The sequence below is a fragment of the Calypte anna genome, chromosome 2 (assembly GCF_003957555.1).
Source record: "Calypte anna isolate BGI_N300 chromosome 2, bCalAnn1_v1.p, whole genome shotgun sequence".
Lineage (NCBI taxonomy): Eukaryota > Metazoa > Chordata > Aves > Apodiformes > Trochilidae > Calypte > Calypte anna.
Window position 1 is genome coordinate 98,698,881 of NC_044245.1, and position 16,437 is coordinate 98,715,317.

Sequence of the window (16,437 nt, forward strand, 5' to 3'; positions counted from 1 at the left end):
TGCTGTACTGTCAAATACATCTGCTTATATAGTAGAGGTTAAAAAGTCACTGAAACTTCTTGTCACACTGTACAGTAAAATAAAGATCTCTTTCTTCTGGGAAAGAAAAATGGTTAGTAGGAGTGAGGGTGTGTGTTCACAAGCAATATTAGTCAATTTAAATTCAGGTTACCACCCAAAGGGGCCTTCCTGTTCTCTGGGGTACTGCTTTTTCCTACCTTCTCCCTAATGTTTACACTCCTGTGTTAGTATTTTATAACAAAGATTGAGTCAGGAAATTAAGGTAAAACTCAGTATTTTATACCAAGTATTGGTGTAAAATAATAGTAACTTGGTATTTTATATCAAGTTATTTTATATAAAGTCAAGAAGAATCTTTGAACGCTTGCAGAGGCAGAGAGTACTTTCTTGTTTTCTGACAGAATATTAAGGGCCAATATTAGCTGTAAAGTGAATGTAGTAGTAGATGCACCTGTAGGGGCCACATTCAGCTCCAGCAGCACAGAGACTATGGTGGGAAGCATTCCTTCCCATTGGGAGAAAAGTGGAGCACTTGCTGTAATGACACATCTATTTCACTTTGATTTCCCAGATGTAATTTATCCTCCCTGGAAAAAAAAAGCATTACTGACTGAGAATGTGGTATGGTTTGCCTCTTACATTCTATTTTGACTGTTGCTGTTTTCAGATAAAAACTGGTCAGAATGCCCTCTCTCCTCCTTCATCTTCTTATTTAACAATTCCAAAGGTTTGATTTTTCCAGGAAGTGGGGTGGTGGTGAGGGGAGAGGGTGACACCAGGAAAGAGATCAGAATAATACTTTACGTAATACTAGACCAGTATAAGACAAATGAAACAAAATTCTCTGCAGCTCTAATCAAAGCTCTGTTCATGATCTATTCAAGCTGCAATGCTTTGAGGACTTGTCTGATTTCTGGTGGAGTCCCAACATTGTATGCAGAAAAGACTTTTCTATGTTTTGCTGTGGGTGCTGCTCCCACTATTTGTCTGCTCCCTGTGATAGAACCACTTCCCTTTATTTAAGAATAAAATCCTTATTTAAGAATAAAAGCAGCCAGTGGTCTAATAAATATGTTTCTTCAATGCCCTTGTTCCTTCTTTGAGAATATTCCCTTGTAGTGAAATGAGGCAACCAGGTGCCACTAATTGCCAGGCAGTGGGCATGAGCTTGTGTTAAGCCCACCTGTGCCTGGTTAAGGCAGGCCCCCACTGCGCATGAGCAGGATTAGGGGGACAATAAAGGCTTAACACAAGCTCATGCCACTCCCTGGCAATTAGTGGCACCTGGCTGCCTCATTTCACTACATTTCCTTGCATCTACACATTCTTCCATATTTGGAAGATGAACACTCCAGTTTCTCTCTGATCATTGAATTCCACTTTCTGCTTTTGTCTGATACTGCAGTAAAGGCCCATTACTGACATCCTTAAGTCTTTGTCCCTTTTCCACTCTTATCTGCATCCCACTGCTCTATAAATGTATTTCTTCTTACCATTCAGACTCTTTGAACTACACTGGAAGGTGTTTCAGAGGGGAAAAATTTTCTGTGATAAGCTCACAAAGCCTTTTTATGCAGTGTTTTGACTAGTGGATAAGTTTTCTGAGTCATTATACATTTATTCCACTGTTCTTCTGGAAGATTCAATATTTGACAAATCTGTGCCTTTGGGCAGGTTCTTAAACACTGAGAGCTAGGTAGATGATTGATTGTACATTCAGAACTAGACAGCAGAGCAAGCTCAGCAGATGCCCATCAAGGCAATTAAGGGCTGGAGCACATGGCATTTAAGGAGAGGTGGAGATAATGGGTTTCTTTAGTTTGGAAAAGACTGAAGGAGGATGGTAACTACTCCAGCATCAGTAAGTGACTACAGAGAAAATGGAGCTACATGCTTCTAGTAGATGAACAGTGATATGACAAGATGGAGCTACATGCTTCTAGTAGATGAACAGTGATATGACAAGGGGCATTAGGCAAAAGTTGCAACTCACAAAATTTGTATTATTTCATTCACTATGAGAGTAGTCAAACACTGGAAAAATCTGTCTGGAGGAGACGTGACATTTCCATCCTTTGACAAACTAAAAATTTAACTGTACAAGGGCCTGAGCAACTTATCTTCAAAGGTGGATCCAGTTCTCATATTGGCTCTGTTTTGGGTGGAGGATTTGGACCAGATCACCTCCAGAGGTCCTTTCCAGGTTGAATGATTCTATTTTTCTATGACTACACATACTGTCAGAAATAGCAAACTACACACCAACAGATCACCTCTTCTATATAAATGTTTTAACATAGGGCTTCTTATTTTAGATTTGTTTATTTCAGATTTACTTTATGTAAATTAACATTTATATCCATTAGTTAGGTTAATGTTTTGTGGTTCACTATTGAGCTCCACATTACTAATTTTTGTTGCTTTTGCCACAATCAGTCCCTTGCTTAAGATCTTACTGTTACTTAAATTATACTTGAATTATCCTTTTAATATAATGCATATTGCTTCTAGTTCCTTGAGCCTTTCCAAGTTGTAGATAGCTTATTGAAAATCTGTACTGTCTGTTCAATAGCTCTTTTGGTGAATAACTTTAAAATTGTGGGTAAAAAACATTCACCTATAGTTCTGACACATCTGATTTTAGTAGATGAGAGATGGATGCCATCTACCAAACACTATATATTTTTCTTTTTTATAATATCCTCCTCCAAAAACCCCCCCATACACCTGATACTACAAATATCCATGCTGGCACAGGCAAATATGGAAACTGACACTTGTGAAAAGACCAAAACCTTATCAGAGAGGAGTCTGCTTTTTTGTGGGATGAGCTAATCATTTCCAGTCCAAAGAAACATAGATGACTCTCAAAAGTGGTTTGTTAGTAACCTAGAGATTAGTAGCCTTAGAGACTTCTCATGAAGTTAACTTGGGGAGGTGACAAGAATGACAAAGAACAACAAACCCAAGAGAGGAGCAAGTGGAGTGTAGAAATGTGGCTTAGAAGATCATTAGATGTGACCTATTTGACAAAATTAAACCCTATGGGGAGCTACATGCTCCCTCAGAGCAAACACCCTCTCTCAGAACTTGATTTTTTTGCAAGGGTGTACAGTGAATCTGTATTTTGTTTTTCAGAGTCCCTGGCAAACCTACTCCAGCTGAGCAGATATTTAGGAGACTGTGAGGATAAAACTGAAATATATTATGGTCAAGTGTACAGTAATGAACGACCATAAAAGCTACTGCAGCTAAATAGGAGGTGCTTTCTCATAGGCAAGGACCTTTCAGAAGGGACAAATATTGTTAAAAGCAAAACATGAAAGCCTAGAATCACGGACAGAGAAGAAGTAGGACTGAATGTGTTGATCAAACCAACTGTTTCTCCACAGTAAGCTTCTTTATACAACTAGAATCTCTTGTTCTGCTTCCCAAATGAGAGAGCATTTCCTAATAGCATATTTTTATCCTGTATGAATATGTATAATTAAGTGTTTAAAACTGAAATTTGAGAATATGTTACTCTCTTCTGTGATTTAGATTACACTACCATGGATTATTAGTGGCTTTGAAGTGTTATTTTCAGTTTGTGGTTTTTATGTTCTCTAAGATGGAATCAACCCATTTGTTTGATTTAGTCTCATCAATTGTTTCTTTTTCTTTTTTTTTTTCTTTGCATAGACTTTTACCAGCTAATGATATTTGACTCTTTTATATAATTATGCTTGTAGAATACCTCTTTGATATAGTTTCCAGAGATTGTGTTATGTTTTAGTTCCCACCATTTCAAAAAATTGGCAAGGTAACTAAGCTCACTAAAGTCTATCCAGAGCCTTTCATCTAGGACCAGCTTGCTCTTGATTTGAAATTATGTGTCAAAGTTCTGCTCTTATTTATATTTATCCAACTTTGCTAAAGTTGATGTGGTTGTGTCAGAATAAGTAGGGAGAACATTTGCCCAAAGAACATCACTAAAACCAGATCAGTCATCTGACCTGTAAAAGCATTTTATTTGACCTCATAATGAAAAAATTATTTGTGAAGGTAGCTGCTCTATGAAAAGTGGCTGCAGATAAACTAATAATCCAGAACACTCCTGTACTGGTTGCCCAGTGTCTGTAGAGCTTAGTAGAATGGCAGCTTGCAGTCTTGCATATAAATGGATAAATCCAGGCTCCAAACACACTTGTTAACCTGCACTGGAATGCTGCAGAAGGCTCCAGTCTGGTGTGAAATCATGACCTTTCTGACTTGATCATGTATTATGGCAGTAAGGTTTGTCTAAAATTCACTATTATTCCCATTGCAGGGCTGGAATCTGTACATTGTGAACCAGGAAAATTCTATACCTCTTTATTATGAAATTCTATACCTTTTTATTTATGAAGTTTAGGTTAGATATTAGAATTTCTTTACCGGGAGGGTGATCAGGCATTGGAATGGGCTGCCCAGGGAAGTAGTGGATTCTCCGTCCCTGCAGATACTTAAAAAGAGACTGGATGTGGCACTCAGTGCCATGGGCTGGTAACGCAACGGTGGTTCAAGGGTTGGACTCGATGATCTCTGAGGTCCCTTCCAACCCAGTCAATTCTATGATTCTATGATTCTGGGGACCTAGCTCCCAATTGCATCATGTTCTGGTTGGCAGACAGTTTTTTTCACAAATTCTCTCTGTTTCTGTCATGTGATCCTAAAATTAGACATTTTCTGGAAGAGAGAAAAGGCTTTCTCACACTTCAAGGCAGACACTTGTGCCAATGAATGGCATTCACCTTAAATTGACAAGCATAAATCAAATTGCTTTATAATTTGGCTCTGACTTCAACTTTTAGCAGCCAACAAAATCCCCTTTTACAGAAGCTGATATTGTCATATTGCACTTGTCCCTGCCATACTGTAGAGTTGGAATAAGCAATCTTTCTGCTGTTCATGTGGATTTATAATGTTACATTCAGATCTACAACAGATAAAACTTAAATTGAATATACTATACAGTTAATAGATTACTACTGCCTAGAGCAGACCTGAATTTGGCTTCTATGTAAGGAAGGACAGCCCAAGTTCCTTCGTTGTGCTAGCGAGTGTCAATGACTTTTTTTTTCCTGTTTCACTGCAAGATCTGAAACCAATGTTTAACTTGTTGAAGAGCAGCCTTGTAGTTGCTCCTTCAGCTATCTTTCCCTGAATTAAGATCAGTATCAAATGAGGATTCGCTTTATATATATAGAGAATAATCAATCAACAGAATAATCTATTTATACAGATGAGTTGTTTCAAGGTACTTACCTTAGTAAGTACCAAATCTCTTATTGGAACTCAGTTCTTAATTTGCCAAGAAAAATCCCACAAGCACATTATAATCTTTCCAAAGATGATACTGAGTGTTGTTATTAGAAAAGATTTTAAATATTCTTGCAAAAGTTGCTTCTTAAAAATTTGTGCTCAATAAATTTTATTTAATGTAATTAAATCCATCCTTTTCTAGAATCAGTCTGGAATGCTAATGCTAATATTTTGTTCCACAAGCTCTGTAAAAGCAGCAAAAGAATTGAAATTTTTAAGGGAAAAGCTACACTTCTAATAAAATATCATGAAGAAGGGGAATTAGGTGAGGAAAAGATACTGAAAGCTTTGAAAAGTGGATGTATTTATTGAGGGAAGCAAAGATAGAAGGAAAAATAATTGTTCACTGGGATAGCACATGATGGAAAAAAATATGGCATATATTGCTATCCCCCCTTAGCCCCTTACACATCTTAAAGGGGTTGTGAAGAAGGAGAAGTGCCTGGCAGTGCTATCAGTCAGCAATGCCTCTGGCATCACCATGTAACTTCCTTTGGTCAGCTTCTTCTTGCTGATCAGAAGATGGGATTCTTTCCTCTTACACCTGTGCTCACTCCTGCAAGTCCTTCATTCCTCTTAACTACAGAGGGAATTCTAGATGAAAGAACTTACTGGACAAAGCCTAAAATCTTGCTAAAACCACGGTGGATCCATTTTTAAAAATGTTATGTAACATTTTGTGTCCTCTGCTTGGTTTTGTATTAAGCTGAGAAAGTGAATGGATGTGTGGGATTACCCATGATCCTCTCAGCAATGTGTTTTTTTCTTTTTTAATTAAAAAACAGCAACAACAAAAAAAATTGTGATAGCCAAAGGATAGGTTTGGCTAGTTCATGAACTGCCTGAGCTGTAGTCACTACAGCTGGGAGTTCTGCTTCTGTTCAACATCCCTATTGTTTGTGAGTCCAAAACCTAATGAATTAACTGTTTCTCAAAGCATCTCATGCTTCTACATGTTCTCTATTTTTTTTTTTTTTCATGACTTATTCCCTTTGAATTTAAACTGAAATGGGTCTGTTTATGAGCTGAGGGTAAGTTTTAAGGAAAGCCTAATGACAGCCCCAGGCATGTTAGCAGAGTGGGCACTCCCTTCCTTCGCATAAATAGGAATAATTTTATAAATGGAAACCCTTTTGACTGCTGCTTGAACAGTGCCTTTGAAAGCATTTACTTCTAAGACATTTATATGGACTTAGTGTTCCTGAAATCACTGAAAATTTATTCCTTTAAAGATTCTAATTTTTTTTCAAATGAAGTTTTCTCTTGTGCAGCTGGGAATAACGTGATATTTCAGCTCAAGAGAAAACCACAGATTTTTGTGTTGTGCCATTAACCCATTGTGAAAGAAAATCAATAAATTCAGTTTCTGATGTCAGGACTGTTGATGCATGAATTTCTAAGTAATTTGCATTCTGAGTATATGAAAGGGAAAACAAAAACTCTGCTGTGGTGTGAGATGTCATCATATAATCTGTCCTAGTATCATAGGACATGTCATTTGAGGAAAATGTATATACATAAAAATCTTTTATTTTGATATTAGTCTTTTAAAATGAAGACTTCATAGTGAAGTGAATGGACTGTGGTTAAAATTTCTAGTTGATTTCAGAGTTCTTGGAGGCCTAAAAAGTGAACATGTGTTTTATGTTAAATATTTGCAGAAGTATGTGCACCAATAAAATGAAACTTTAATCCAGCTAGTGAAAAAATGAAAATCTGAATGAGGAAATTAGGAAAATAAGGTGAAAGAGTTTGGATGTGTGTAATCAACTACTTTCAGCCACAGGAATTTTAATCGCTGTAAAAATACAGTTTTTAGCTGAGAAACATGTAACAGAAGACTAACTTTGCTATGTTTACCTGAGGTAGTTCTGCATTTACAACTGCCATGTGAAACAACAGGAACTAAGTTTTTTTTAACAAATGGGCTTTTTTCCCAGTGGCTGAATTCTTCTCCCCTTTAAACTGACAGGAATTTTCCCATTGGCTCAAAGCAGAAATAGGAGTTGATTTTTGGACTTCAGATGGGGTTTTTGCTGTTGAGGAATTGGTTTATGGTTTATTTAGGTTCTTGTATCTCAAACATTAAAATGCACTAATAACTGAATGTGAAAAAAAATCTGACATTTCACTGGTCTGATCCTAGTTTTTCTGCTATTGACTGTCTCATGCACTGATGTTGGAAGGGTCATGAACTGTTATGCCTGTAAGAAAGAAGTGCTGATCAAACCATTTGTAACTTACATGGTGTTCTTGATCTTTAATAGGAACCTAATTCTGAAGAAGTATAACAACTGCCCTTTCTGTTTAAAAATATCACTTACTTTTCCTAATGATTACGTTAATGAATAGAAATTAATAATACATGTTTAATGTTTAGTCTCACCTTTAAATTTTATAGTGTGCATTTTTCTTGGGTTTTTTTCCATAGGGCCATTTTCTTTAGGGCCATTTTTCTTTTCTTTCTTTCTTTTCTCAATCAAATGAGTTGTTCTAATGAGTATGCGCAAGTATCTGATATGTAACTTAGTGTCGTCTATCAAGTAAGTTTTACTTGCTAAGATTTAGGCTACTAATACATTGAAGAAATAAAAATTCAGCACTTTCCCACTCATGCACATATTGTCTGAAATTTTGATCTCTGTCTGCTATTCATGAACTGTGTCTGTTTGTCTTTACCATGAGCAACCAAATTTAATGGTTCATGCCTTCAATAACTCAGATCATGCTTATTAATTGTATGTCTTTATTTCTTGGAAATTAAGGAAACTAAAGTGGAGTCCCTAGTTTGCACAATGTTGTATCTGTGTTTTACTGTTATACGAGGGAATTTAGATAGATGACAATTTAATCCTTCATAAGTAAAGCTAACTTTAAGCAAGCAACTTCAATGTGTTATTCAGCATGGAAATGCCAGCAACAGTTCTCATTTTTTCTATAGTTGTGTTTAGCTAAAGGTAACAAAAATTCTTATAGTTCAGTCCAAAATATTATATAGAGTGTCTTCCTTTAGGCATGAAAGGGAACAAATTTAAATGCCAAGATTCTGGGTTTCCATAGTAGTATGATTCATTGGGTTTTTTGGATCCACAAGGAGCTAAATTATTTGTGAAAGTCTCAGAACTTCATAGAATCCTGGCAGCATCTTTGGAGAATGAAAACACTCCTCACTTACTGGGCAAAAATATTCTTTTGCATGAATATATAATAGATTTGATGCAGTAATGGAAATGCATAACCTCTTGTGAGATCTTGTTATGGAACAGAGGGATATAGTTTTAAAAATAAACTACGTAATACCATTTGCCTAATTAAAACCTTATTCTTTTACTGAATTAGTTTTCTTCCTTTTTTTTTTTTTTTTCAAGACATTTACTTGAAAATGAATTCTACAGAAGATGGAAAACCAGTTTTTGTTTCTCATTGACCCTTTGTGTACTGTGATTTTTATGTTGTCACTGATGAGAGAAATTGCAACATAACTAGCAGTCTAAAATCTGAGCATTACTAATAAACCCTTATTTTATCGTGACAGTTCATATTCCCATGGTGATTTGAACTGAAATTCCATTCTTAAATACTTCTGAACATGGGCTTTTTTAGCTGTTTTAAAAAGTGTGCATTTACTAAGCAATATCACATGAAATCTATGTGGTATTTTCAACATTTCCTATTCTTCTGCCACAACCCTTTTTCAAGCTGAATTTTGTGCAGAGTGAACATAATGAGCAAAGGTTTCAGCCTATAAAAGATCCAGCAATAAGAAAAGTCCAGACTGTTGATATAAGAATAAGTTTTTATTTAACAAATAACTATCACTGATGAAACAGTGCTTGATGCATCTTACATATAGCTTGATAAACAGCCACTATCGCATTTGCTTCTATCTTAATCTGATTTATGCACAAAAATTTATAAGGTTGAAGATGACAGAATTTACTTTTTAAATATAATGTAGAAGATCTGTTTTAAAAGCATGGTCAGAGTAGTCTTTTTCTAGTATTTTTTGAACAGGGATGAATTTTGGAAATATGACCATCTTAGACTTGTATCACAACTGTAGTTTTTGTTCTTTCTTTGTTATGCCATCTGGTCCTTGTCTGACCTATAAGCTGTGGTGATACTGGTGATGTTTGGTTGGTAAATTGAAGGGCTGAGGCACTTTTATATAATTCTGTCCTCTTTTTGTCCTAGTTCTAACTTTGTTGTTTTATATTGTTAATGCTAGGCTGTTAACTTTAAGGTTCTTCAGACTTGGGTACTCCTGTGTTTCGCAACCAACATTCACTCTTCCTCCAGAGCCTGGTTAGAACTGCAGTTGTTTTTAATTAGGAATTTTTGAACACTTGGATAAAAATGTCCCAAAAAGTGGTGCTACTTCTAAATCTCACCATGAGACAATAAGTAGTTGCTGGCTCTGACTCCAAGTTTTCACTCTAACCATACTCAGCATGAGGTAATGTTACCACTGACATAAGAGGTCCAATTGGTCCGAACGTTGTTTGTTACTGCAGTACTTCTGAGCATTCACTAATGTCATAGTTCACAACTACACTTGCAGTTCCTTCTCTATTATTTTCAGCAGGAGGGGAAATTCAAAAGAATTTCTTTATGAAAAGAAAAACAATCCCTCACTTAAACAGGGGATTTTCAAAATGGGAGCAACGTCTTCCATAGAAAGTGACCTTAAGACACCACTCATGACAGTGGAGGCACTGGATGTTTGTATTAACTATTTTTGGTCTTTCTCTACTTGTTCTGTCTTCTTTTTACATACTTGGGAGAAGAATACATGCAGACCTGAATGCTGCTGATACACCCAAATCTGAAAGAGCAGCAGAATGTGAAGAACAGCACAAATGTAGAACATGCACAGGTCATTTCATTAAATTTGAAATGTCTCTTTAGCAAAAGTATCAGAAACAGTTATCCTAGGAAAAGGAATACCAGAATTCTTTCACCAAAATGTTTGAAAGTATGAGGAATGGAAATGAACCTTAAAAAAAGATTAATTTTTTCATAGTCCCACTTTTAGCCTTCTTTTTATTCTGAAAAGGTGCCCATCTTTGCAAACATCTATTTCTAATATGCTTTTCATTTGCTTGTGCAGGATACAGACCAAGAACTGGTCTATTTTACGTTGTATGAGGCTGGTTGCCTGCACTGATTACAGGCTGTAGAAACAGCTTACAGTTCATTTAGGAATGTTCTGCCCAAACTCATAGGTTGAATATCTCCTGGGTACTAACAGTGCATGAAAATACTGTTTCACTCTTACCATTATAAGGACTGTGAGAGTGTGTGGTACTGTAATAGTTGTGGGCTGCACACGACTATTTGGATGTGCTGACATAAAGGGAAAAATAAATACTCCCTACATATACACTGCTCCTCTTCTGTGCTTGGCTCTGAACTCATCCCAGCTCACTGCAGTCTGTGACATTCAGCTCTTCTGTGTTTGCTGGAGGAAATTTAAGACACTTGGACACAAATCACAAATGTCTGCTCCTCAGATGATGCCTCAAGACAAGTCTGCAAAACGAAAAACTTTGGCATAATAAATGGTATTTACTCCTTTATTTGTATCAGGAGTGGTGGTTTTTATTCTGAGATGGGATTTCAAAAGTTTTAACTAAAAGGGTGCTACAATATTTCTAACCTTGGCTCAGGTCTGTGTCAACTAATTCTATTTTGAATGACTTCACATGAAATAATGTTGATCACTTAGGAAAATGGTCAGTTGATGACAATGAAGACATTAAAGCATACAGACTTTCCCCATTTCATTTTTAATATGTTTTGGTTTTTTTAAGGAGTGTAATTTTAAAATGTTCCATAGAAAATGTCAATACTTAAGAAAAATCTCTTCCTCCAGAATTGTGAAAACACTGAGGCAGCAGTCTGTACTACCTGAGGAAACCTAACAAAACCCAAGCTTTATTTGAGAAAAATTTCATATAAACATTCATTTTTTAGGTCTTCATTAAAAACAGACATATCAGAACTCTAGGACAGAACAATGCAGGCTTTAAAATATGTCACAATGCAGGGACTAAAGAGTAGATGATTACTTTTCTTTAACTAAATTTTGTTTAATTTCTACTATGGCTTAATTGTTTGGAGTACCAAAATGTGATTAATCTTGAAGTATATTGCTCAAAGCTTTATTAACTAGAAAAATGTTTATATTTTAAAAATATTCATATAAATATATTTAAACATAGTTTAAATATCATCAGAACACTATTTGAAGTTAGGAAATAAAATTTTTCTCAGCAACATTCAGAATGAATACTACATTCAGCTAAAATTGTATTATATTACAGAGTAGTATCCAGGATACTTGACCATATGTAACTTCAGTTTCTCTAAGAATTAAATATTTAAAATTAATAATCTCTGAACTTCCCAATGGATGCCACCTTTCTAGATTTGTTTGGGTTTATTTCAATCTTTTCAATATAAGGATAATATTTATTTTCATTTATTCTGAACTAACCAAGCACACTGTTGCCAATAAAAAAGAGATCTCCACAGGTAAAAGATGGTACCTTTCCAAAGCATTCCACAGACACAAAGTGTATGCATCCAATTTCTCCGTCACAAAATGAAAACTGTTTCTTGAAAACTGCTGCTTTCATGGCAAATGCTGACTCAGAAGCTCTATATGAAAATAAAATTTCCTTCTTATGGATTTAAATACATCATCTCATTGGTATCAGTGGACAGATGACCAACATGCATCTGACACTGCTGGTTGTACCAATCTGCACTATTCCCATTCCATAGTAATTGTGGGGATCAGAAGTGTCTATTTCTCTCTGTTGGAGCAACACATGACATGGTAGCACATTGACTGGTGTCTGAAGCAGAAGGGCAATCCTGTAAAGCAAATAAAGAAATAGGCTGGAGGTGTGAAGTGCACTAAGAGACTTTGCAAAAAGAAACAGTGAGTGCTGTGAATGCCATTTAAAATCTGACTCCTTTGGACCTCTTATGCTTAAATTACCTCTGGCAGGTTTGGAATTTCTCATTCTAAATATAGGCAATAACAGGAATACCTTGGTAATGGTAAATACACCTCTTCAGTAAAAGATCATTTTATGAGGATTTTCACATATGAGCTTTCCTCCAAATCTAGAAGAATATCAGTATGTACTGAGAGCCACACATACCTTAGTTATGGGAAGAATTTTTCTATAGAATGCCAATCAGATTGCTGAAAAATAGACAAAGTGCAAATAGACCTTTGTGCTTCTATCTGAACAGCTTTGGTGGAAGAGTAAGATGATATTCTAGAACATATAAAACAGGAAAAGGGATAAAAAAAGGATATTTAATCAATTAAAGAATTAATAAAGTCTAATACAAGTAGCTGGGGCAGTACAAAATGATTAAGAAGCTTGTTACATGAATTACAAGAGTAACACCTATAGTGTTACTATATATAACTATGTAACACCTATATATATTACTGAAATAGTAATACTGTTCTTAGTGCAAGCTAGTATTCCTTAGATCTCTTTTTTTCTGAGCATTTTTCTACCATGTAATCATAGTTAAATAAATTAAAATTTCCATTTTTTTACAGTTACTCTGATTTTCAGGTTAAAATCAGTATGGTAATTACCAGGTTAAATCTGACATGCTAATTCCAGGCCATTTTGGGTGGTTGGAGTGGGGATTATACTGTGTTGGTGAACTTTACTTACCACATTACTCTATGTTTCCTTTTAAGCTTAAACGATTTACAGCAGTGCTTCCTCTTGAACCTGGACTTGATGCACTTTACAAAGTGTGATGTCATTGCCTTCTCTTGTTACTTAGAGTTAAAACACAGGGAGGGGAAGGGCAAATAATTAACAGCACATTGAAACTGGATTCTTGGGAGGCATCAGGCTTGCCACGGGTGCTGTTCTTGGACACTTTCAACCTTTCGGCATCTGCAGAAATCCTATCTGCTGATGGAAAGTGAGGAACCTTGTCCCCATAAGCATGCACTTCAACACAACCCCATCTATTCTGTTTCCTTCAGTTTTGAGTAGATAATTCATGGTCTCTGGTTTTGACATATGTTCTCTAGGCTGTTAAATAGGTGGTCATTTATAGTGTGAAGCAAAGCCTGCTTTAGGCAGCTGAGCTAGTGCTCTTTTTACAAAGCAGCTTGTTACCTACTCTGTGCTAGCTGATGTTCTCTGCTGCACTTGTGTAACTAACACAGAACAGGAGATCTGAAATTAAATGTTCAAATGCTGGAATTCCTTCAGATCTTTGTGTGCTTTCATGGTTGCTAGGACAGTTCTGAGCTAACATCCGTATCAGTTGACAATGAATGGGTCAGCCAACTGTGAAACCTATAAAACTGGGTCAAGAATAGTTCTGTCCAGCCCAGCAAGAGTGAATCTTGAGCCAAAGGAAATAACCTTTTCCCTCGGCTATTCATTTTCTTATAAATGTAGAGCTTAATGTACCAGATTCATGAAAAGTAGAATCAAAGCAAGTATGAGCAAATACAATGATTATTAAAACAGGAAAATGATATTGATGTTGGAACAGCCTTTGCTGCTTTTAGGGTAAGAGCTGAATTGATCTTGAAATTATCTGGCAGTGTGTGAAAGTCGATCCATTTATTTGTGCTCAAGGTCTAAGGTCAATCAAAAGAACATTTTTTGAAAAATACAATGGAAAATATTACAGCTATTTTGAAACTGCATCAGCTCACATGTGTTCTCATATATTAACCTGGCATGTTTCCTCCTGGTCACTTCATAAAATATATCACTCTTCTTATGTTTGTCTCTATATTGGTGCCTAAGGGCATTTGTGCTACTGACATGCATGGCTAATTTCTTATTTTGTATAAAAGCTCAGAAAAGCAGTCTTCTATGTTGGCCTATATCTGTGCAGTATGCACCACAATGAATCCTTATTCTTGGTTTATTCTCAGAGATACTGAAATAAAAATAACTAATAAAAATATGAGTGAAAGTGTAAACATGACTGTAACTGTATTCTTAGAGGAAGTTGGATTTTTTTTTTAACGGCCAGCAAGTGCAGATATGTGGTTTTTACCTTAGAAAGTGTATGTTATTACTGTTCATAAAGGAATGCTCTGGATTTTTGTAACATTAAAATACTTTACATCTTTTCAAAAAAGTTTATGTTTTTTTCCAGATGCTCCTTGAATCCTAACTAGGATTACTTTTGCTTTGTGTTCATATGCCTGGGGAGGACCTATCTTTAGTTTTACAAATTAAGGTACTTGGTTTTGTTATTCTTAAGTATCAAGATTCTCAAGTACTGTGTATGAATACTTGTTTCTGGATGGCTGTATACAGTCCCATCTCATATTTCCACTGTAGCAGAAGTGCTTTTAATCTTGACCTTGAAAATTTCTGATTTTTACTTTGAAAACATTAAGAATATATAAATATATAACCTGTATGAATATTGCCATAAAAATATGTTTGACTACTGTAATGATTAAATGTTTACAGGACTAGAGTTTCTGAACTTCTCTCCAGTTTCAGTCATGCTAAAGGTACAAAGTCTAATACAACATTTTTGGAGGCTTTTGATTACTTATTGTGTGACTGAAAAATATTACTCTTTACCTCACTACTCTTCAGTAACTATTGTATTGGCATTGTGATGTCCTGACTGCCTCTACAAAAATGCCTTCATTTGTTGTAGTTAGTATTAGGTTGGTATTTTGGTGCTTGGATTTGGCACTGATAAATTCACATGCTTTTAATATGTCTGGTAGATTGGTGGTTAAATTCAGAAAGGATTTTTATAGCATGTCTGTTACAGTTTACTGGCACTGCTGATCCTTTTGGCTGTTTCACTGTACAATAGTAACTGAATTTGCAAGCTGGAGGATTGTTTTACATCAGTGCACTCTTTTTGTAGATTGCCATGAACTTGCTGCTGATGGGTGGGTTTCCAATTACTTTATCTGTTTGGGAAAAGAGACAATATATGAAAATGAAGCTGAGGGCACCAGTTGGAGATTTGCATCTGAGAATATCCTGCATTCCTTATCTTCTTCAAAATGTAAGAAAATAAGTACCTACATCCAGTTTTAATCTAATTACCATGTTGTTAGAGGATGCTCTACATTTTGGATGGCAAAAGGTGGCACTGAAAAAAGTCAGAAATTCTTTGGCATCACTGCTGCTTGTCAAAGTTTAGAGCTGGGCTGGAAATAAACCAATTGACAGATGTTCTGTATTAATCTCCCTTTCTGATAAGGAAAGGAGAGAAAATAAGGGAGAGGGAATTATGTATTGGAAACTAAACTACACAGTTTTAATGAAACAGAAATGATAAAAAAAAAAAAATAATGCAAATTTACACAAAAATAATATCACATTCCTCCCCTTCCCCCCCCCCGTAATGCTCACATCACCACTGAGGCTGCAGGGAAGCTTTGGAAAAGTCCCAGGCTGGGCTGCTGGAGTCAGCAGCAGTTGGGATCTGGAGGCAGGAACACGCAGATTCAGGAGGGCACAGACTGGGGCCACAGGCAGACAAACAGACAGAATCCTCCCAGGATGCCTGCCATGGACAAAGGAGCAGAGAAGGAAGGAAGGGGATTGATCCTCATGTCAAATTTATACCAAGTATGACACAAATGGGACAGAATACTCCATTTGGTCAATTCTGGTCACCTGTCCGGTCTGCTGCTCCCTAAAGGAGGGTTGCAGGTGTGACCTCTTCACCCCCTTTCTCTTTCTGGAGCATAAAATGTTTCTCAGAATTGAGCAGTGGCCTTGGTTCCCTACCATTCTCTAGCTATAAATATAAACATGGAGCATTATCAGGCCTAGAAGCAGTCACTGACAGAGAAACTTGCTTTTAATTTCAGCAAGTGCAGTTACCCAAAGGAGACTTTGCTTAAAGCAAAATTCCAATACAGAAAATTAGTCCTACCCTGGCCTAAAGCAGGACATGCTGGATGTCAACGTGCACACCTGGTGCTAGCTCCAGCTCTGCACTGAGCAGTATTCTGGCACAGTGGAAAATAGATCCCTGATGTCTAACATGTTCTCCCACCCTTATGATATGGAT